Below are 23,214 nucleotides of genomic sequence, written 5' to 3'. Positions count from 1 at the left end.
TAAATATACTGAAGATGTTTTTGTAAACTGTATCCACATCTCTTGACCTCTTGTTTGTTTGGAATTTTGAACCTGTGTGCCCTTTACTCTGATTGGGTTACTAATAGTGTTAATAACAGGGTGGCATAGTCAGCTTTCTCCCTCTCTCTGCACTCAGCCACAAACCTGTAGAGTTCTGAAAACTTGCTGAAAAATTACCGCAAACTTACCACAAATTTGCAGAAACTTCGCCACTCATTATTTTCATATGTAAATGAGCTGTGGCAAACTCTTCATTGTTGCCAAAGGCTGGCTGCAGGTTCACCACTATCGGTGAAGAACTGTGAACTTCTGGCAAACATTTATGTCAAAATGCAAGCTCATTTGCATGTTAAAATAATGAGTGGCAAATGTGTGGCAATGCCAGAACTCTAGGTTTTTTGTGATGGTTACCCCCCCAGAATACCTTAGCAACCACATAAAAAACACCCTGTCAACAACCCACAACACACTTTCTTTCTTTCTTTCTTTCCTCATAAACTCTGCCCCCTCTTAACCATAATATGTTATTTCCTGCTCTACAGCCATGGCAACAGACGATTACAGCGCTTCCCTTTTCTCGATGAATAGGATGCCAGTGGTGATTTCTGTTTTGAAAGGCTCAGCTGTTAGTTTCTCGAAGCACTCCTTTGAACACACACTGTTACTAATTAACATAGCAGATAATCAGTCTCAACAGCAGCTGCTAACAACAGTCATCTGCGGCTAACTAAGAGCCATTAAAGAGCTCTGCTATTGAAGGAAGAAAAATATCTTTAGTACAGAGGAAATCCATACACTGGGATACATTCATCTATTCATCCCATAATTAGTGGTGCGTGCTTACTAAGGTAAGCATCAGTATTACTTCTACATATAGAGTTCTTCAACCAGACTCGATGGGACAGGAGAGACCAATGGTTTTCGAGCCGGGTTTGGGTTAAATGTTTTAAGCAGTTAGGTTCGGGTTTGTAATTAATGAAAAAATAAACAGGTCTACCTAACTTGTTTTGCTCACGTGCAAACAGATGAGTTAGGGGCCGTTCACACTGAATGTGTTTTTGTCTGCATATGCTCTGTTTTTCCATTGTTTTGATATGCTAAATCATCCTGGACAGATGTCTTTGACTGTTGCACTGTGTCTCGCTGTTTCTTCAGTGTCTCGCGCAGGACCGGCACATTTTTAGACACCGTGCCACATTAAAAAGAACTTCAAGTTTCAAAAACACATTTCTAGACACATGTGTTCTGTTTCTTTCATTGTGCTGCGTCTAGATTGTTTTTAGCACAGGTGTCACAAAGATTCAACATTCTGAACAAGTTCAGGCTGCAAAGAGGTGACTGTTACATTGTTTAACATTATTTTGATTACAATAAAACAACAACAAAAAATCCTATTGTATTGAAGGAGGAGCTTTTTCTAGGGTGTATATCTGATATCATAGATACTTGGGCTCTTTTGGGCCCTTGCAACCACACAGAACACCCTTGTTTGGACTACTTTTGTACTACTTTTTGCCATTTTTGGAATAAATTATTGTGATTACATTTGTCTGTCTGATAAGTTTTTTATATTGCTGAAAACTGGTTATACAATTCATCTGGAAAGTATTCACAGCGCTTCACTTTTTCCACATTTTGTTATGTTACAGCCTTATTCCAAAATTGATTAAATTCATTATTTTCCTCAAATTTAAAAAAACAATACCCCATAATGACAACATGAAAGAAGTTTGTTTGAAATCTTTGCAAATTTATACAAAAAAAAAAAAAAGAAAAAATCACATGTACATAAGTATTCACAGCCTTTGCTCAATACTTTGTTGAAGCACCTTTGGCACCAATTACAGCCTCAAGTCTATTTGAGTATGATGCTACAAGCTTGGCACACCTATTTTTGGACAGTTTCTTCCATTCTTCTTTGCAGGACCTCACAAGCTCCATCAGGCGGATGGGGAGCGTCGGTGCACAGCCATTTTCAGATCTCTCCAGAGATGTTCAATCGGGTTCAAGTCTGGGCTCTGGCTGGGCCACTCAAGGACATTCACAGAGTTGTCCCAGAGCCACTCCTTTGTTATCTTGGCTGTGTGCTTAGGGTCATTGTCCTGTTGGAAGATGAACCGTCGCCCCAGTCTGAGGTCCAGAGCACTCTGGAGCAGGTTTTTATCAAGGATGTCTCTGTACATTGCTGCATTCATCTTTCCCTCGATCCTGACTAGTCTCCCAGTTCCTACCACTGAAAAACATCCCCACAGCATGATGCTGCCACCACCATGCTTCACTGTAGGGATGGTATTGGCCAGGTGATGAGAGGTGCCTGGTTTCCTCCAGACATGACGATTGCCATTCATGCCAAAGAGTTCAATCTTTGTTTCTCATGGTCTGAGAGTCCTTCAGGTGCCTTTTGGCAAACTCCAGGCGGGCTGTCATGTGCCTTTTACTGAGGAGTGGCTTCCGTCTGGCCACTCTACCATACAGGCCTGATTGGTGGAGTGCTGCAGTGATGGTTGTTCTTCTGGAAGGTTCTCCTCTCTCCACAGAGAAACGCTGGAGCTCTGTCAGAGTGACCATCGGGTTCTTGGTCACCTCCCTGACTAAGGCCCTTCTCCCCCGACCGCTCAGTTTGGCCAGGCGGCCAGCTCTAGGAAGAGTCCTGGTGGTTCCAAACTTCTTCCATTTACAGATGATGGAGGCCACTGTGCTCATTGGGAACTTCAGTGCTGCAGAAATTTTTTCTGTACCCTTCCCCAGATCTGTGCCTCGATACAATCCTGTCTCGGAGGTCTACAGACAATTCCTTGGACTTCATGGCTTGGTTTGTGCTCTGACATGCACTGTTAACTGTGGGACCTTATATAGACAGGTGTGTGCCTTTCCAAATCATGTCCAATCAACTGAATTTACCACAGGTGGACTCCAATCAAGTTGTAGAAACATCTCAAGGATGACCAGTGGAAACAGGATGCACCTGAGCTCAATTTTGAGTGTCATGGCAAAGGCTGTGAATACTTATGTACATGTGATTTTTTTCGTTTTTTATTTTTAATAAATTTGCAAAGATTTCAAACAAACTTCTTTCATGTTGTCATTATGGGGTATTGTTTGTAGAATTTTGAGGAAAATAATGAATTTAATCCATTTTGGAATAAGGCTGTAACATAACAAAATGCGGAAAAAGTGAAGCGCAGTGAATACTTTCCAGATGCACTGTAGGTTTAGGGTTTGGGTGAGGTTAGGGGCTCAAAAATAGATATAAAATAGTGAAAATTATCTATAAAAATATATTTATAATATACAGGTTTAATTAATATTTTTACTTTTCCAAAGCTGTACATTTGTAATAATAATAATAATAATAATAATAATAATATATATATATATATATATATATATATATATATATATATATATATATATATATATGTATGTATATTTTTTTTTTTTTTTTTTTTTTTTACAAATGTTAAGTACGAATAGCTACATATCATTATGAGATCAGGGTTGTCATTAGTTTAATTATGTAGTAAAATATTTAATTCATTTGTTTGCAATATCTGCTATTTGTCCAAGCTATTGTCTCAATGCATCATGACATTAAAGGAAGTTTGGAAATTGAATTTCCAAATTAAATACTGTAGAGCTCATTATTGTGTTGAAGACAGGAATGATAGGTCATGTTGTAGTAGGATAACAATTAAGTTGTCAAATTGATCACATTAATATTAATCATCATACTTTAAAAACTACCCAACCAGATATGATCATACCCACATCATGCCAAAATCAACCTAATGAACCCAGAGCCAAATGTGCTTATCACACTTTTACTTTAAATGGACACACGCAATCAGATACCGAGTGAGTCAGCTTTGCTATCTGGCTGATGGCTTTACATGACAGACAGAGACAAACACTGTATTCTGTTCAGCTCACCAACGCATCTCTGCTTGACAGATATTTTGGCAGAGCTGCATCTCCCGGCATGAAATGTAAATCGAGGGGCTACAGCCAAAGCCCTCAATCCCAAAGCACTCAGCAAGAGCAAATAGTTTATGAATATATTTGCACCATTTTCTACTTAGCTCTCTTGTTTGTACTTCTCACTTGGACAAAGTGTCAAAGATGAGACACAAGGTAAAGTTTAATGTAAAGTGCTATTCCCTGGTTTCTCTTTCTCTCTCGTTCTCTGGACTGTACAGTGGTGATTAGTCATTTATATCGGCCAACGTGCACCTCTCCTCCTGGGTGGCGTTCCTGTCCTTCATCTGTGCTGTCTTGCACTGGCTGTGTTTAGTAACTAGGTCATTCTGTCTTTGCCAGGAGCAACCTTCTGAATAGACCCACTTTGTCTTGCTCTCCCTTCTGAGAGTCCCTTGACATTGTGAAGGACACTGGATGCCCCTTCTTTTATTATTATTATTATTATTATTATTATTATTTGCTCTCTGCAGAACATTCATCATCCCAAAAGGAGGCCAGTGGAAGAGCATGGAATGACATTCAGATGAACCATCCTGCTGAGAAGACCAGCTTAGAGCAGAATGAATTTTCATGCAGGTTCAGGTTGACTTATGCGGGCTAGTGCTGGTCTAACTGGTGAACCAGCAAAGCCATGCTTTTCAGAAAACAAAGCTCAGCCAGTAAAGCTATTCGACCAGAATGGGCTTTCTGATGATGCAGGGTGACCAAGGATGTACAGCTGGTTAAGCTATATAAGAAACTTGGTTACCAGCACACCAGAATCCACAAAAATATGATCACATGGGAAACTACTGATAAAGTGTTGTACAAGTGATATCCGAGACATGGGTTCTGGTCCCTTTGAGACCAGGAAGTAATTGTGTTCACATAAACAATGGTAAAGCATGATTCAGAAGTTGCGTTTTTGCTCTAAAATTGGACTATTACTGACATTTAGGTTTAGGTTTGGGGTTTGGGTTTGGGCCAAGAGTTAATAAATTCCTGTTGACTGAATAACATCATTTGTAACTAAAAATATAACTCGCTTTTGTAGCCACTTTAAGGACATTTCACTCTGAAACTGGAGCTCACACGCGCCCATACGTTCAACAAAACTTCCAGCTTCAGCCACTGGGGGCAGTTCTTTGAAATTCGTTAAACAAGACTGATTTCAGCTGAAGAACTTTTGACCTTCTGTTGCTGAATTCACAGTGAGATCAGTCTGCGCCAGCATCCAAAACACTAAAGCACATTAAAACATATGCTGATGTTTTAAACAGGTAATTCAGAGGTCTAATTGGGTCTAAGCATTCATCTTAAACTTAAAGTCAACATGAAATCAAAAATATTGGATATCCTGTTTCATTCAGAAGTATCCCAGAATGTGGATTTAAAATGGGTCACAAACGGCTAAGGGTAGCAACTATTTAACCACGCAAATATGGGATGCTGGGTCCCCCTCAAGCGTTGTGCCGTCCAAAATACGGGATGTCATGACTAATACAGTACAGTTCACAACCCTACAAATGGTGTTTAAAGATTTAGCTCTTAAGGTAATAGCAGTGCCTTGTGTTTGAAAACACATGGATGATGCAATTACAAACTGTTTACCTCAGTGGAACCATGAATAATCTTAAATATATATATAAATATATAAAGGCATGAAATGAATACAAGGTTTCCACATTATTCACCTTCCCACATCCATTTTGCATGCCAAGATCCCGTCAACAGCTGTTATTTGGCTCTCCTGCAGTGAAAAACCCCTAAATGAGTATGAGCAATAGTAAAAGTGACGCTTGCCTTTGCTAGCTTAACTACAATTTTTGGAAGTAAATGTGAGTGGTGCTTGTCCATGCAAAACTTGCCACAACAATGTTAGGGTGTTCTGGGTGGTGGCTAACTTTTTACTCAAAAGGTGAATTTTTAAAAAGTCCTCACAGTTTTTATTTGCAATAAAGACTCCGGTCTGTCAAGCTTAGAAAAAAGAACAAAAAACACACACACACAACATAAAATAAAAATAAAAGTAATCGAAAGAAATAATGCATTATATTCCAATTCTTCTTAACTGATGCTATGACTTTGTGTGAATAACTGAACAGAATGTGTTTTTCACTATCAAATATAATTTATACATTTCTATGCCGATAACATCAAATCTCATTGGGTCTTATTGCCATGCAAAATGACATCATGACGTTTGGTCACGAGATGAGTAGTTGATTCCAATTTTACGTTTATTAAAATTGCATTCGAGGTCAAGATTAGGGCCTGTGGCCACATGTAAAAAGTAACTTAGAGTAAAATTTTAGTTTTAAGTGTGTAAAAATTGTAAGAATATCTTTTGTTTTGTTCTTATTCCTAAAGTTAAGAATAAGGGCTCCATTTTTGTGACCGCCTTATCTAATTTTCGTGAGATCGCTAATTCTAAGCGCAATTTCCATGCCAGCACAAAGTGTCGTGGGTGTATGTGTGCAAACTGTGGGTGTACTGTATGTTAATTAAATGCCACAAACTGAAATTTGCTGTTTTCCTGAGAAATGTCCATGTCTATTGTCTGTGCAAAGTCTAATCCATCCATTTTCTATGGCCGCTTGTCCTATTTAGGGTCGCTGGGAGAGCCTGGACAGGTGGCCAAACCATCACAGGGCTAACACATGCAGACACAAACATTCACACTCTCACTCACACCTACAGGCAATTTAGAGTCCCCAATTCACTTGACCTGCATGTCTTTTGGACTGTGGGGGAAACGTCACAGGGCTAACACATGCAGACACAAACATTCACACTCTCACTCACACCTACAGGCAATTTAGAGTCCCCAATTCACTTGACCTGCATGTCTTTTGGACTGTGGGGGAAACGTCATGGTTACTTTCGTAACCTCTGTTCCCTGATGGAGGGAACGAGATGTTGTGTCGATGTAGTGACACTAGGGGTCACTCTTGGGAGCCCGAAATACCTCTGATCTTTTGAAAAAAGGCCAATGAGAATTGGTGAGTGGAATTTGCATGCCACTCCCCCGGACATACGGGTATAAAAGGAGCTGGTATGCAACCACTCATTTCGCAAGGAGTGTGAGATCCGAGAACCATGTGGGCCAATAGGGTGCTACTAGGATGACCTGATCCCCGTCTTCCCTGACCTTGCACAGGGTCTGTGCGAGTAGGCTCACTGGGGGAAACGCATACTTGCGTAGTCCAGGGGGCCAGCTGTGTGCCAACGCGTCTATACTGAGAGGTGCCTCGGTCAGGGCGTACCAAAGTGGGCAGTGGGAGGATTCCAGGGAAGCAAACAGGTCTACCTGTGCTTGACCGAATCAACTCCAAATCAGCTGGACCACCTGAGGGTGGAGTCTCCACTCTCCCCTGAGGGTAACCTGATGCGATAGCACGTCCACTGTGGTGTTGAGGTCGCCCGGGATGTGAGTGGCTCACAGCGACTTGAGGTGCTGCTGACTCCAGAGGAGATGGCGGGCGAGTTGTGACATGCGATGGGAGCGTAGACCGCCTTGGCGGTTGATGTGAGCTACCGTCACTGTGTTGTCCATCCGGGCCAACATGTGCTTGCCCTGGATCAATGGCCGAAACCTCTGCAAGGCAAGCAGTACTGCCAACAACTCTAGGCAGTTGGTGTGCCAATGCAACTGCGGGCCAGTCCAAGAACTGGCAGCTGTGTGCCCGTTGCATACGGCGCCCCAGCCCGTCTTGGAGGCATCTGTTGTAACCACGACGCGTCTGGAGACCTGCTCTAGGGGAACCTCTGCCCGTAGAAATGCCAGGTCGGTCCAAGGGCTGAAGAGGCGGCGACAAATCGGTGTGATGGCCACGCGATGTGTCCCGCGGTGCCATGCCCATCTCGGGACTCGAGTCTGAAGCCAGTGCTGAAGTGGTCTCATATGCATCAACCCGAGTGGTGTGGCCGTTGCTGAGGATGCCATATGCCCCAGGAGCCTCTGAAAAAGTTTCAGTGGAACCGCTGTCCTCCGTCTGAATGCCTTCAGACAGTTCAGCGCCGACTGAGCACGTTCGTTCGTGAGACGCGCTGTCATCGAGACCGAGTCCAACTCCAGACTGAGAAAAGAGATGCTCTGAAGCCAGGGAGAGCTTGCTCTTTTCCCAGTTTACCCGAAGCCCTAGTCGGCTGAGGTGTCGAAGCACGAGGTCCCTGTGTGCGCATAGCAAGTCCCGAGAGTGAGCTAAGATCAGCCAGTCATCGAAATAGTTGAGAATGTAGATGCCCACTTCCCTTAGCGGAGCAAGGGCAGCCACCGTTACCTTCGTGAAGAAGCGAGGGGACAAGGACAGGCCGAAGGGGAGGATCTTGTACTGGTACGCCTGGCCCTCGTAGGCAAACCGCAGGAAGGGTCTGTGTCGAGGTAGGACCGAGACGTGGAAGTACGCGTCCTTCAGGTCTACTGCCGCGAACCAATCTAGATGTCGAACGCACGCTAGAATGTGTTTGCATCAGCATCTTGAACGGGAGTCTGTGCAAGGCCCAGTTCAGTACTCGCAGGTCCAAGATTGGTCGCAACCCACCACCTTTCTTTGGTATGATGAATTAAGGGCTGTAGAACCCTTTCCTCATCTCGGATGGAGGAAGCCCTTGCTCAGGAGGGTCGCGATCTCTGCACGCAAGGTAGCAGCATTCTCGCCCTTCACCGAGGTGAAATGGACGGCACTGAACCTGGGCAGGCGCCTGGCAAACTGAATCGCGTAGCCGGGTCAGACGGTCCGGGTCAGCCATCGTGACAGGTTGGAAAGCGTGAGCCATGCGTCCAAACTCCGGGCGAGGGGGACCAAGGGGATAATCATGTCGGACGTACTGGCGGGTGGAACCTCGCGGCGGGGCAGAGCTCGAGGTGCCATGTTGAGGGGACTCAAGCCCCTTGGCCATGCTGAGTCGAGGGACATCGAAGCACTTACCTGGCTCCTGTAGCCCACCATGAGATTGGCCGAGGAGGGGTAGGAGGAGTCTTGTCCCCGAGGTCCATCGGCACTACTAATCCCGTGTAGGGGTATTCATGCCACAGCTGGGCACCCAGGGGCAGGGGGTCCACCGCTGGAGTGCCAACCCTGCCAAAAAGTAATGGTGGACGGTGGTCGTGACGACGGCCATGCACATCGGACATGTGACCCAGGAAACAAGGAAACTGCTCTTTTGCTGAACCTTTGGGTACCGCAGCCTCTGGGGCATGCGGCAAAAAAAGAAACAAAAGATTCTCCTCCCAGCCCTTCACCGGGGGATGGAGTGGTCTGTGCATCAGCTCCAGAGAGATGGGTCTCCTTGCCCCTGGTTCACCCATCTCAGGGGCACTTCGAAGCCTTCCTCGGGTTCTTGGTGGCAGGCCATGAGACGGGGGGGTCTGCTTCCTGCGATGGGCTGCACACCGGGGTCGGGGGGTGGGCTGCGGTGGAGCCGGAGATGTTGCTGCAGAGAGACGCCCTTCGCGATGAGTAGACGGGGTCCTGGATGTTGAGCTGCGCCGGGGCAGGATGTGCTTTATAGCCTCCATCTGCTTCTTCACTATCGAGAACTGCTGGGCAAAGTCCTCGACAGTGTCGCCAAACAGGTCAACCTGGGAGATGGGGGCATCAAGGAACCGTGCCTTGTCGGTCTCTCGCATCTCTATCAAGTTGAGCCAGAGGTGGTGCTCCTGGACAACGAGAGTGGACATCGCCTGCCCGAGAGACCACGCTGTTGACCTTCATCGCCTGGAGAGCGAGGTCAGTCGCCGAGCGCAGTTCCTGCATCAATCCCAGGTCAGAACTACCCTCGTGCAGTTCTTTTAGCACCATGGCTTGGTGTACTTGCAGGAGAGCCATGGTGTGCAGGGCGGAGGCGGCTTGTCCAGTGGCACCCTAGGCCTTAGCCGTCAGAGACGATGTAAATCTACAGGCCTTGGACGGGAGCTTCGGGAGCATGCACCAGGTGGTGGTGCTCTGCGGACACAAGTGCACCGCGAGCGCCTTTTCCACCTGGGGGATCACCGTATACACCCTGGCTGCTCCACCATCGAGGGTAGCGAAAGCGGGGGAGCTGAAAGATCGGGACCGGGCAGTAAAAGATGCCTCCCACGACCTTGTCAGCTCCTCATGCACTTCCGGGAAGAAAGGAACCAATCATCGAGCCGCAAGGGTTCAGGGGAGAGCGGAGGGTTCCACTCTAGCCCGACGCTCGCAGCCGCCTGGGAAAGCATGTCCGTCATTTCCGCATCGGCCTGAGACTGGGCAACCATTCCCGAAGGAGGGAGTCCAGCCGAAGCCACAGCGTCAGACCGGACGAACCCGCTTTCTGATGCTGCGCTCGATAACTCATCATCTTCCAGGGCACCAGATGAGATATCTGCACTGCACAGGCACAGAGGGGGAGAAGCCGTTGAAATGCGGCATCAAATCCAGCAGTCTTTAGGGAGGTGAGTTTTTTTTTCTCTAGAAGAATTGTATTCAGTGCACTGAATGCAACCGCTCGGCTCCGAAGAGAAAATCTGAATGAGTGGTTGCATACCAGCTCTTTTTATACCCATATGTCCGGGGGAGTGGCATGCAAAGTCCACTCGCCAGTTCAAATTGGCCTTTTTTCAAAAGATCAGAGGTGTTTCGGGCTCCCAAGAGTGACCCCTAGTGTCACATCGACACAACGTCAAGTGAGTGACAGACAGGAAACCAGAGTACCCGGAGGAATCCTACACGAACACGGAGAGAACATGCAAACTCTGCACTGAAAGGCACTGGAGTTAGAGTGAAAATAAGTTGCATTTCGAACTGTTCTGAGACAAGTGCAGACAGACAGCACATTGAAGGTTAAGTCATTCACTAAATAGGGAGCAAGGGAGAATCCTAAAGCTTTCCTATGCAGCTAAGTGCATTCACTGCTAACATCCAATCAAAAATTCAGTTTCAGGCTGCAGATGATGTTTGGACCACTCAGCCTGTTTGCCAGACACAGGACAATGGAAATCAGTGCATACTGTAGATTTAGAATTTATAATGTAACATTTTATTTTAACATGGTTGGCAGTGATTAGACGATGCTGGCCATTACTTTGAATCAGAATTAATTATGCTAATTTCTGATGGGTAAAATGCTTCAGCACTAGCTATCATTTGTTTTTTGACTTGGCAAAAAGAGAACATTGAGATTTTTTTTTTTCCAAAGTAGAAAAAAAATACATAACATGTAACATACAAGTCAAATATTTTTTATTTGTATAGTTTTTTATTTGTGCTTTTCCAAATACACATTGTTTCAAAGCAGCATTACAGAAAATCAGCTGTAAAATCTGTAATGTCTCAAAAACATGAATAACCAACACTCCTGGAAACAAAATAATTTAATGAAAAAAATAAAAAATCAGATTTTCTATAGCTTGGTATTATTTAAAATTTCACAAATTAGTCCCGCTGTGCACATATGGGGACAAACATTTTTAGGAAAATTATTTGCTCTAGAAAAAAATACATAAATAAATAATAATAATAATCATATATATATATATATATATATATATATATATATATATATATATATAGATAGATAGATAGATAGATAGATAGATAGATAGATATTGTAGCAAATTAGCTTAAAAGGGAATTATTTATAATTAATTATAACTGGTTATAATTAATAATAAATATTTAGATTAGATCTTAGAATTAACTGTAGCAGAATCGATATTACAATTACTTGATCTGTCCGTCCAGCGAGCAGACAATATAATTATTTATCAACTCTTGGAAGATTACTTTCCTGGCCAAGGAACAATAGCCTTCCTACTTATACAGTGCTAGCAGTAGTTTAGCATGTAGCAAGGAGCAACATTCAGTGACTTTGAATTGTGAGAGGAACACAGAGACAATCAATTGTGAATATAAGGGATTTAATAAATGAAACTATAACTAACATACAAACAAACTAAGCAAAACATACATATATAGAATGAAGGAAAGTAAGAAAAAGAGAGAGAGAGAGAGAGCAAAGAAGGCAGTATTTCACGTCAGTTAACCACAACCTAAATGAGAATCATCAGAGGCACAATTCACCTTAAAAGGGGTTCAAACTTAAACGCGCATCTAATCAGTTGTAAATGGTTACTTGCATTGGTTTGTTGCTGAATAAGAGTCTTGATGCGGTAGACGAGGTTCTCAACGATTTCTTTAGGAGTGAGTTGAAGAAGTCCACAGGAAATCCACAAAGTTACTTGAAGGTAAACACTGCCAGAAGGTTAAACTCAAGAGAGAGTTTTGGAGTGTGTTGGTCTCAAGAAGAAGAGTTTTGAGCGATGATTAGTCTGCGCTCTGGAGTTTTGATAGTTCATTGCCGCACCCATTTTGTGGGTGGAGTGGCCAATCAGAGGCATGCATTTTGAGCGGGAGAAACATCCTTTGTCTCCGTTTATGGCCCATTCGCATTTTATTGCTGATCTGGACCGCTAGTGCAGCTTTTAATTCAAAACATAGTAAGAATTGTTCGATGCATTTCACGATCACATGGTGTACATTATTGTGTGAGAAATAAAGGGAAGATCATTTTGAAACCAAGAAGGTAACCTCCAGACGATATTAAAGCGGAGATACACTCATACACTTGAATATAGGCATTTAACGTCTAACTAATACAAGTAAAGGGTTTTAACTAAGTTAATATGATAGGGGAATATACATACAACACATGCATATAGCAGATACATTTATAACTGCTTACTATGGCCTAAATAGAGAAAATGTCTTTAGGTGTGTGTGTGACGTGTATTGGAATTACTGGAGACAGACAACTGCTCTGGTGCCTGGCATGGGGGTCACCCATTATGGTGTGAGAAATAAAGAGAAGATCATTTTGATACCAAGAAGGTAACCTCCAGACGATATTAAAGCAGAGATACACTCATACACTTGAATATATGCGTTTAACGTCTAACTAATACAAGTAAAGGGTTTTAACCAAGTTAATATAATAGGGGAATATACATACAACACATGCACATAGCAGATACATTTATAACTGCTTACTATGGCCTAAATAGAGAAAATGTCTTTAGGTGTGTGTGTGACGTGTATTGGAATTACTGGAGACAGACAACTGCTCTGGTGCCTGGCACGGGGGGTCACCCCCTTTCTGTGGAATGTGTTTGAAGCTTGATGGAGACACTTCAGAGGAGACCTGTTTTAGCATCCTTTTGATAGTGATAAAGACCATCTGCAATTTAGCACCCATATAAATGTAAACGTGGAGGCCAGGTCAGTAATTTATATGCAAATGTCAAAAGGCTAAAAGGTTTTTTTTCAAACAAAGTTTTTTTCAAACAAAGTGTAATTAGCCATCACTGATCTTACACAGACGTTACAATATAGATATGTACAGTTGTGCTCAAAAGTTTGCATACCCTTGCAGAAATTGTGAAATTTTGGCATTGATTTTGAAAATATGACTGATCATGCAAACAAACTGTCTTTTATTTAAGGATAGTGATGATATGAAGCCATTTATTATCACATAGTTGTTTGGATCCTTTTTAAATCATAATGATAACAGAAATCACTCAAACTCTTGATACCAAGCCAAGGTCAGGTAGACCAAGAAAGATTTCAGCCACAACTGCCAGAGGAATTGTTCGGGATACAAAGAAAAACCCACAGGTAACCTCAGGAGAAATACAGGCTGCTCTGGAAAAAGACGGTGTGGTTGTTTCAAGGAGCACAATACGATGATACTTTGAACAAAAATGAGCTGCGTGGTCGAGTTGCCAGAAAGAAGCCTTTACTGCGCCAATGCCACAAAAAAGCTTGGTTACAATATGCCTGACAACAGCTTGACATGCTTCACAGCTTCTGGCACACTGTAATTTGGAGTGACAGACCAAAATAGAGCTTTATGATCACAACCATAAGTGCTATGTTTGGAGAGGGGTCACCAAGGCCTATAGTGAAAAGAGTACCATCCCCACTGTGAAGCATGCTGGTGGCTCACTGATGTTTTGGAGGTGTGTGAGCTCTAAAGGCACAGGAAATCTTGTGAAAATTGATGGCAAGATGAATGCAGCATGTTATCAGAAAATACTGGCAGACAATTTGCGTTCTTCTGCACGAAAGCTGCGCATGGGACACTCTTGGACTTTCCAGCACGACAATGACCCTAAGCACAAGGCCAAGTTGACCCTCCAGTGGTTACAGCAGAAAAAGGTGAAGGTTCTGGAGTGGCCATCACAGAATGTGACGTCATCCATAGCAACTAGATCAATTTCGCCTTTACTCTTACCTTATAGATTTCCCCTATTTCATAGTAAATCTTGCTTTTAGCAGTTCTTTGAACAGGTTTTATGCAGAAACTCTTAGCTAGGAACTCGATACAAAACTTTGTGAAAACAGGCCCTAATTCCTTTGCTCATGTGCAGAGCATAAACATGCACACTGACTCATGTGCCTTGATTAGCCACTCTTTCCATGTGCTTTCTTTTATTCACAGTTCACCTTGACCATGGAAGATTCAAATACATGTGGGATGTATTCATTGATATCTTTAGCTAGTTTAAATAGCAGCACCACATCTATACAGCAATAATCTCTATCTCTCTCTCTCATTAATGGAAGTGTACGGCTGAAGGGCTGACATTCAAGTTTTTTCCCAGAACTCTGGACTTTTCAAAAGACGTGTGTGGTCTAGCTGGATGGATCTAATCACTGCTGAGAAGTTCAGATGAATTGGGCCATCATATTTCTACTGAGAGTTGTGTTGATATATTGTTTTATTCACCGTCTTTGTTATTTCTATATGTGTTGAAGAAAGAAACTTTGTGAAAAGGTTATCTTCCAGTTGTTATTACTAATTCCCCTGGGGTACACTTGGAGAAAATAGTGTCGAAATATTGGAACCTGATATTGGGTCATACTTAAAAAATGTTGCATTTATGTTAGAAGTTTTAAAATTATGTTGTTGTTTTTTGTTTGTTTGTTTGTTTGTTTGTTTGTTTGTTTGTTTGCTTTTTAAAGGTTATTGATGAACTTCCAGGAAATCATATTTTCCTTGGTATAGAACCATAGATATTTGGGTACCATCATAGGAGACATGTCCCTCTCAATATTTACATTGGTGGTCAATAGATAAGGGTATTTTATTTGTACATTCTAAAACTAATACCCGAAATCCTTAAAATGTGGTTACTGCCTTGCAAAGTACCAATAGTTATTAATTGTTAATAACCCTAAGCCTAGCCTCGAAGCACTACATTATTTCAACTCTGTCACAGTACGTTTTTCATAGACTTATTATAATTCCTAAATATAATGTCAGAAAGTATAAAATTTATTTTTAAAGGGCGGGAATGTCACATTACAAAGTTGAACAGAAAGTTCAGGGAGACATTTTCTCAATCACTTTATGAAAGCTACCTAGACAGTGAAAGTATGACATTTTAATTTAAATTAAATTAATGTAAAATGTATTCATTTATTATTCTACTGTATATAGCCCATTAAATTGTAGTGGTGATGAGTGGCGACATTCAAATTGCCTGATATTTCAATGGAAACCAAACATTGAATAATATAATGAATGTTTATGTTAAAGGTTATTTTTCGTAACACACTAAACCGAGTTAAATCTATCAAATAATGTGACTACATTAAGTATCCTGTTAATTAAACATATTATATTATAACGTGCACGCTAATAATAATAAAAAAATAAATAATGATAATTGTCATATTTATCAACTCAGTTTGCAATCTTTTACATATGGATATACAGTATGTTCAATATACATCCAAACATTAGACTGTCGCAATTGGTCACAAGTTACGAGAGAGCCAATTGGATTTGACATCACTAATGTCAAAGCTGTCATAATGCTTCTTGAGGCTGCAATTTTTTAATGTTTAAATGAGCATTCAAACCCATGTGTTCAAAATGAAAAATCTATATTTTTACATTTTATTTTTCATATTTACTGTTAAAGTTAGAAGTTTACATACACCTTAGTCAAATACATTTAAACAAGTTTTTCACAATTCCTGACATTTAATCGTAGAAAACATTCCCTCTCTTAGGTCAGTTAGGATCACTGCTTTATTTTAAGAATGTGAAATGTCAGAATAATAGTAGAGAGAATGATTTATTTCAGCTTTTATTTCTTTCATCACATTCCCAGTGGGTCAGAAGTGTACATACACTTTGTTATTATTTGGTAGCATTGCCTTTAAATTGTTTAACTTGGGTCAAACATTTTGGGTAGCCTTCCACAAGCTTCTCACAATAAGTTGCTGGAATTTTGGCCCATTCCTCCAAACAGAACTGGTGTAACTGAGTCAGGTTTGTAGGCCTCTTTGCTCGCACATGCTTTTTCAGTTCTGCCCACAAATTTTCTATCAGACTGAGGTCAGGGCTTTGTGATGGCCACTCCAATACCTTGACTTTGTTGTCCTTAAGCCATTTTGCCACAACTTTGGAGGTATGCTTGGGGTCATTGTCCTTTTGGAAGACCCATTTGCGACTGAGCTTTAACTTCCTGGCTGATGTCTTGAGATGTTGCTTCAATATATCCACATAATTTTCCTTCCTCATGATGCCATCTATTTTGTGAAGTGCACCAGTCCCTCCTGCAGCAAAGCACCCCCACAACATGATACTGCCACCCCCATGCTTCACGGTTGGGATGGTGTTCTTCAGCTTGCAAGCCTCACCCTTTTTCCTCCAAACATAACGATGGTCATTTTGGCCAAACAGTTACGTTTTTGTTTCATCAGACCAGAGGATATTTCTCCAGAAAGTAAGATCTTTGTCCCCATGTGCACTTGCAAACAGTAGTCTGGCTTTTTTATGGTGGTTTTGAAGCAGTGGCTTCTTCATTGCTGAGCAGCATTTCAGGTTATGTTGATATTAGACTCGTTTTACTGTGGATATAGATGCTTGTCTAACTGTTTCCTCCAGCATCTTCACAAGGTTCTTTGCTGTTGTTCTGGGATTGATTTTCACTTTTCACACCAAACTATGTTCATCTCTAGGAGACAGAATGTGTATTCTTCTTGAGTGGTATGATGGCTGCGTGGTCCATTGGTATTTATACTTGTGTACTATTGTTTGTACAGATGAACGTGGTACCTTCAGGCTTTTGAAATTGCTTCCAAGGATGACCCAGATTTGTGGAGGTCCACGATTGTTTTTCTGAGGTCTTGGCTGATTTCTTTTGATTTTCCCATGATGTCAAGCAAAGAGGCACTGCGTTTGAAGGTAGGCCTTAAAATACATCCACAGGTACGCCTCCAATTCAGTACACCTCCTATCAAAAGCTAATTGGCTAATTGTCTAAAACCTTGACATCATTTTCTGTAATTTTACAAGCTGCTTAAAGACACAGTTAACTTAGTATATGTAAACTTCTGACCCAGTGGAATTGTGATATAGTCAATTAAAAGTGAAACAATCTGTCTGTAAACAATTGTTGGAAAAATTACTCATGTCATGCACAAAGTTGATGTCCTAAACGACTTGCCAAAACTATAGTTTGCTAATATGAAATCTGTGGAGTGGTTAAAAAAAATAGTTTTAATGGCTTTTATTTTTCATATTTATACTACTACCTTTGCAAACCCATACCCATTTTAACATAATTTCCTTTCCCTTTTTCCTGTATAAAAACTTGTACACAAACTATTCATCTTATCCTGTAATTCAGTGTCTTGTTGTTGTATTTCTGTACTAGAAGCTTCTGACCAGAGGCCAAATTTCTTGTGTGTGAGAGCACATCTGATGGTATCAGATGGTAATACCATGGTACTTTGAGATACAATTACCGTATTTATGTACCATTCTGTATTTACATGGTGCTTCAAAGTACTTCAAAGAATACCATGGTACTACCATTGTAATTTGATATATGATTACCATATTCATATACAGTTGAATTTGCATGGTGCTTCAAGGTAATTCAAATAATACCATGGTACTACTATGGTACATCACTATATGATTAACTTATTCATTTACCATTGCCTTAACATGGTGCCCCCAGGTAATGCTACATGTCCAAAAAACATGGTAATGCCATGATACTTTTTTGATGTGTTTTCATGTAGGCTACTGAATGTTTTGATACACTTTTGGTGGTAAAATGTCTTTACCTGCAGTAGTCGCTCACAGGCTGCACACATGTTGAACTTAATAAAGACCTTCATCACTGGCAAACGACAGTATGCGTTTGCAGGTTTGGTATCCTTTGACTGTAGATCCACTGCAACCAGTTTTGTCTTTATTTTCTGTATTTTAAAATATTCCATGGGGGCCTGGGTATCTCAGCGAGTAAAGACACTGACTACCACCCCTGGAGTCACGAGTTTGAATCCAGAGCATGCCGAGAGACTCCAGCCAGGTCTCCTAAGCAACCAAATTGGCCCGGTTGCAAGGGAGGGTAGAGTCACATGGGGTAACCTACTCATGGTCGCTATAATGTGGTTCTCGCTCTCAGTGGGGCATGTGGTGAGTTGTGCGTGGATGCCACAGGGAATAGCGTGAAGCCTCCACACGCGCTATGTCTCCGCGGTAACGTGCTCAACAAGCCACGTAATAAGATGCGCTGATTGACGGTTCGTTCTCCGCCAATCGGATTGAGGCGAGTCACTACGCCACCACAAGGACTTGGAGCACATTGGGAATTGGGCATTCCAACTTGGGGAGAAAAGGAGAGAAAAAAAAATATTCCATGAGCATGTTGCCAAGTGAGAGCACGCACCAAATGATTCAGCAGGGTACACGTGAGCTTTCTGAGTCATTCAGATTGAATCGTGAACCGATTCAGACTGCTTTGCTATCACATTTGACCAAATCATTGTAAAGAACTGACTCAGATGAGTGATTCATTTGAGTCTTACATCTTTAGTTCTGATTCAAAACTGGCGATAGTAAACACCAGGTGCATGCATCAGGTGCGAGGCCACATAAGGGCCAGAGTGGCACTGGTCCACCCAGACTGATGGCTGGTCCACCCAGTCAAAACTGCAGGAATATAAGAACAGTTTGCAACTGCATTTTGTTGCACGCATAATAGCTCACATGCAAGACAATCATCATATTCCTGTTATAAATATAGTTAGAATTTTTTTATTTTATTTCAAATATAAAGTTTGATATGATTATGGTGAACTGAAATGTGTTGTGGCACGCTTCTTACCGAGTCGCTTATTTTCTCTGCACTGCACAGCTCTCTACAGTCATGCCTGTAAACAGATCCGCTTACTGCACTTAGCATCAAGATAAATGTATCCACGCTTTGTCTCACTTAATTTATAATAATAATAATTATTATTATTTTACATGGGTGTGTGGTAGATGTTTCTGTAGATGACATGGCACAGTATGAAATTAACGAGTAATTTTGCTTGTCAACCACCCGCAACTGTGTTGCAGGTGACCTTTAATACTTCTCGGAGTGACAAATGACAAGGAATGCTGTTAGACACAAATACGCTTATTTGAAGAAGCACACTTGATCATATTTTGGAAAACAGACGAAAGAGAAGCTGTTGATGCGCGTCTCTGATTCGCTGTGTGTTTAGAGGTTTATTGACGCGTTGGTGCTCATGCACATATGACGAGTTCTCACTATTTCTTCTCTGTTCATAATCTGGGAACAATTTGCAGGAATAGTGTCATCTGTGAGAACGCTTATTATGATCTCAGACCATCTCAGGATGCAAGGACATTAAAACGACAGGTGAATTGTCATATGTGTCATAGTTCAGTAGTTACAACCTCAGAAATGGTCCTTGAACAAGAGGTTTCTCTTCTATGCTTGTCTACTCTTTAGCCTCCATTTGAATGTGTAAGGGGGAGGGGGAATAAGGTAAAGGAGGAATAGGGAAGCCACCCAACTGGCCCAAGGACGGCATCCAATAGCGTGGCTGAAGGTCTCCGGCGCGTTCTGTCTTATCGTGCGCATTAAGTTTAAGTTATTTAGTTCCAATTAAATAACTATATTATTCGTTTTATGATCCCCGTTTATTTTATCTGACTCCAATTATAAAAGTTTCCAAGGATATATTTATGTTCTAATCTTAGTTATTATTATTAAATTTGGTTTAACATTTGATCATCGTATTTAACTCTATTTTATATTGTACTTGTTCATTCGGATTCCTGTCGTTTAGAGAGTCTCGTGCTGGCCGTGCACACGGATCTCACGGTCACAAATACACCAGTATTGGTCATTAAAACAGTAACTGACTAAATACTAATTAGATGGCTGCTCATGCTTGCCCTTGTTTCTAAAAGTATTTTATTTAGTCCCCTTAGATAGTAAACACTTTTTTCTGAAAAATATTTCTACCCAGAGGTCATGACCACTAAATTTACAAAGATAGACCAACAATACCTAAGTTAAAATAACTTGATATAATCATGCCATAGATTCCTATGTACACTTAGCTAGAAAATATTACAATAACCAGAGGTTTAGACTTCACCCTATTTAAGCTTGGTTGACAACTTCATGTTGTCCTAAATGGAAATTCCATAATGAGCCTGTACACTCTAAGTACACTAGAACTAATGCCAATTTGTTAGTCGGAGCTCTAAAGTCTCAGTCGGTGTGCCCCATGCTCCACTCAGAACTGAGCTTTAGTCCTCTACTAACCTGGTCGTAGATTTGCGGAAACGTGGACTTAACGTAATCTACTAAAGATAATAATTTCAGAGTAAATCAGAATAAACTCAAATGTAACAATTTATTTATCAGGTAAAATAATACATTCATCAATTCCAATTAGACAATAATAAGTCAAATTTACACATTTATCAAAACATAAGAAATAAGAATTGCATACCTGGTAAAAATGACACACAATGTTTTCTGTGTGGTCATCTGACTACAGAGAGCTCCTCTGCCATCCTTCCTTAAGTACCAAACGATTCTATTGTTTTTTCAGATGTGTGTGTTTGATGTTATTTAGGATCTGGTTTTACAATTTAGGGGGTTGCAAGTAAGTTCTTTGAAGCTTGCATTTATGTTTACAAAGAATTCCATATGGTTCCTGTGGGAGGGACATACTGATACTTACAGAATTCTATTAAACACTGAAACCTTACTAGTGACTTGATTTTGCTGGAAGGGAATGAGACGGTGTTACCAGTCGCAGTGAGATCTTTCAAATGATACCAAATATGCATGATCAAAAACCTTTTACATTACAGAACAGGACAAGTCATAACTTAGTTTTTGGTGTCCTTAAAGTGACCTGAGGTGAGAGAGAGAACAGATGTGAGTGTGATTTGCATTTAATGGTCTCTAATCAGTGGGGTGTGTTGTCTCAGGTGGAGATGTCTTCTGTGCGAGAGTTTTATGACGTTGGTTCTCGCAGAGTTCTTTGACTTTTACCGGAAGTGATGCAGACAATTTTGTGCCAGTCTTACAAATGTAACATTCCCCAACTCTATAGGACAGCTGTTAAATAGAACATCTGATTCACTTGCGTTTTTCACCAGACCTCTTATTTTACATAGACTACTAATCAAAATAAATATTTTGCAACATTGCAGCAGCTCCACGAAGCCCAGAACATAAGTAAAAGGAGAGCTGTCCGATTTTAAGATTTGATCTTTGGGGAAATAGCCAACACTGGGTTTCCCAATAACATTGCAACTTAAGCCTTTACGATCATCTTAACTGATGTCGTTCATTATTTAAAAGAAATCTGTTTAATAATATAATCTTACTATTGCTATCATAGTTATGATTATCAAATAAGGCCAATAAAACATTATACTGTATTATGTGTTATGTAAATTTAGATTTATCTTTAGACCTAATTTAGACCTATCACGTTGCATGTGCAGACTGTGGAGACTGCCAGTTGATTTCAATGTGATTTTTTTCACACTTTTTTATCCTCTAAAACAGTGTACAATGGCTTTCCAATTATTAAAATATATAAAATAATTTATTAAATGTCCCTTTGTCTCTGATAAACTGTGAAAGATGCGAGAAAGATACATTTAAGTTGCACTTAATGTACTTAAGAGTGGTTCAAAGCTCTCGTTAATTTACAAAGTTTTTACTTAGATATCTATGCTTTTGGGAAACACACCATAGAGATGAAGTACTACTTAGGTACTACTAACGTTCTTCTTAGTGCTTCTGGAAACCCAGCCAACACCTGTGAAAAGCTGGAGGACTGAAAAGTGTCTAATAATAATGTTTATTGCAATATCTCTTATTTTAATTGATTATATTTATTTCAATGGCCATTTAATTTTTCACTGTGTAACAGGGTCAGAAATGTGATTCCAATTACTTTACTTAATTTTGTGTATGACCCTTTAATTATATTTCAGCTGCACTCTCCACCCATTGGCTTGTGCTGTGTAGCGCACTGGTTCCGGTTGGGTCATTAAGATTCGCGCCAGCCAAGAGAGTGTTTGTGGTGGGTGAGTGCTCCCCGGAAAAATATTTTAATTGATTGTATCTTATTTTTGGGGGGTTAACATCGATATGTATTTTGTTTTGTCAAGTATGAACGTGTATTGTATGCTCTCTTCTTAAGCTACCATGTTTTATGTGTAGTACTGTTTGATTTAATGTTCATCCTCATTATACAACATGCATGAGCATGAATATTGGGACTGACCACCGCTTTTCAATGTGTTTAAACAGGTACAGACTTTATATTTTAAATAATATGTGTAATTATTGTATACCTGTCCAATACTGTTCATACATAAAGATTAAGATTTGCACCAGCCGAGAGAGTGGTTGTGGGGAACATGCGTGAACATGGTTATTGGGACTGACCACTGCTTTTCAATGTGTTTCAACAGAAAAAAATCCACCAAAGGTGTGAGATGGTGTCAATCGAGTGCTTTATTCAACACAATGCAGAGACAACCCCATTACAATTCCATCAATATGACCTATTAAGGTAAATTTCTAATAATATCAAATAATTATTGTAATTGTATATGTAATTATGCAACTCTAAGTATTAGGTAAATGAGCGAATATTGACTCATAAAGGCTGAGGAAAGGGGTTCGCTTCATTATATTCAGGATGAAATTAGGCACAGAATAGAGGTCTACTCTGTTTCATCAAGGTCCACTCATCTGGAGATTTCTGGCCTCACCCCTGGCATGCATGATTTAGTGGTGTAGCTTTTCGCTACTGAAAAGCTACTTGATTTAAAAACTAGCAAAGCTACCACCTCGCTACTCAGAAATGTTGTAAGCTAATCACCAGTGATGGGCAGTAGCTT

At 40.9% G+C, this 23,214-nt stretch overlaps 1 long non-coding RNA gene across 1 annotated transcript; it reads left to right on the top strand.

The window, feature by feature from the left end:
• Positions 1 to 748: 748 nt before the first annotated feature.
• LOC127418968 (uncharacterized) lies at positions 749 to 22,877 on the top strand. Its single transcript, XR_007893576.1, has 3 exons — positions 749 to 869; positions 22,300 to 22,392; positions 22,783 to 22,877. It is a non-coding gene; the product is annotated as an uncharacterized LOC127418968 (long non-coding RNA).
• Positions 22,878 to 23,214: the final 337 nt, after the last annotated feature.

Source organism: Myxocyprinus asiaticus, chromosome 28 (genome assembly GCF_019703515.2).
Source record: "Myxocyprinus asiaticus isolate MX2 ecotype Aquarium Trade chromosome 28, UBuf_Myxa_2, whole genome shotgun sequence".
NCBI lineage: Eukaryota > Metazoa > Chordata > Actinopteri > Cypriniformes > Catostomidae > Myxocyprinus > Myxocyprinus asiaticus.
This window is presented reverse-complemented; position numbering and strand designations above follow the sequence as displayed.